We start from the raw sequence: 1,433 nt of genomic DNA, 5'->3' as shown, positions 1-1,433 counted from the left end.
CGAATGCTACGAAAAAAATATTGTAGCTAAAGTGTTTAGCCACGAAAATTTTCATAATTAGCTACGTTGTGTTTTGTAGCTATAAATGTATTATGTTGTAGTGGCGCTCATTGAACTTGCAATAGGGTTAGACATGAGTGAACAAAAATTTCTATGGGTAATTAGATGTTCAAATGGTAGAATTGTCAATGACACTATTTGCAATGAATTTGTGCAGAAAAATAGAACTGCAATCATAAATAACTATAAAGAAAAAAAAAATTATTGATAAATATTGCGGGTTATAACTCTATTTATCGCTTGATTCTTTCCTTCGATTTTTTATTCGCAATTCGAGGACCTTAGCAACATACTTCTTGAACGTAAGATAATATGCATCTCCTTAATGTATTTGATGATAAAAAAACATGTAACAGTACTCTATTTGGGCGTTGAATGTTGCTAGAGCTTTGAGTAAGACATATTTGACATGTTTTTGATCTCTTAGTGAATAATCCATGAGTTTTAAGGAGTTTCGGAGATCGTATATTTGATCTATTTGCACATATTCCGAAAGTATATTGGAATTGCTAAGATAATTTTTGAAGGACATATATAGCCTTATTATAAACATGAATTAAGATTTGGGTGAAGTAGCCATCAAGTAACATCCTTAATGTGAGCATCTTGTAGAAGTCCTAATTCAAATTTTTTTATGTGGTAATTTGACAAATTTTGAATACCTACAAATGCTTTCAATTTCAATACTTATCGGAGTGCAAGCTTCCCGAAACTTGAAGACTAGATTTAAGGCGTAATGGCTTCCTGGCCACTTAAATTTGCAAGGCTTTTGAAAGCCGATACACAAACTTTGGACTTTCCCATTTGAACACTCAAACTCGTGAAACCCTTAACTAATAAACACATTTGACCTTTGAACCTACGTGCGTGTATTACACATTTACATACGTGTCCATGCAGTCAGCAAATGACCAATGTGATTGTTACACGTCAAGGGCGTGAGTAAATTTATTAATTTCTATTTTTTCTTCTATTTCCTTTATTTTCTTCTTCACCATAGCTATGCAACTTTTACCTGATGGGGACGGAGCAAAACGACGTCACCGAAAAACGATGACGCTGCCTGAATCGTCCAACAATCTTTGCAAACTCCAAACCATGTTCTCTGTTGCTAGAGGCCAAGTATCTCAAAGGTCTCCACTAATTATAAATACACTGGCGCAGATGATTTCCCCTAAGGCACCGATGGACCAACGCCTTCGTATGTATATCACCCGAATTTCTTGATTCACGGCGTCGAGTATTTGCACTTTAGATCTCATGACTCGACCTGTAGACGGTGATACCGCCACCTTTGGCGACGTGATCTTTTCTTATTCACTTGTGCTGGTGGCGGAGAGGTCGGCGCCTGTGTTCTGGCTCTGGGGGGGGTC

The sequence above is a fragment of the Nicotiana sylvestris genome, chromosome 8 (genome assembly GCF_000393655.2).
Source record: "Nicotiana sylvestris chromosome 8, ASM39365v2, whole genome shotgun sequence".
NCBI classification, from domain to species: Eukaryota; Viridiplantae; Streptophyta; class Magnoliopsida; order Solanales; family Solanaceae; genus Nicotiana; species Nicotiana sylvestris.
Note: the sequence above shows the minus strand (reverse complement) of the source record.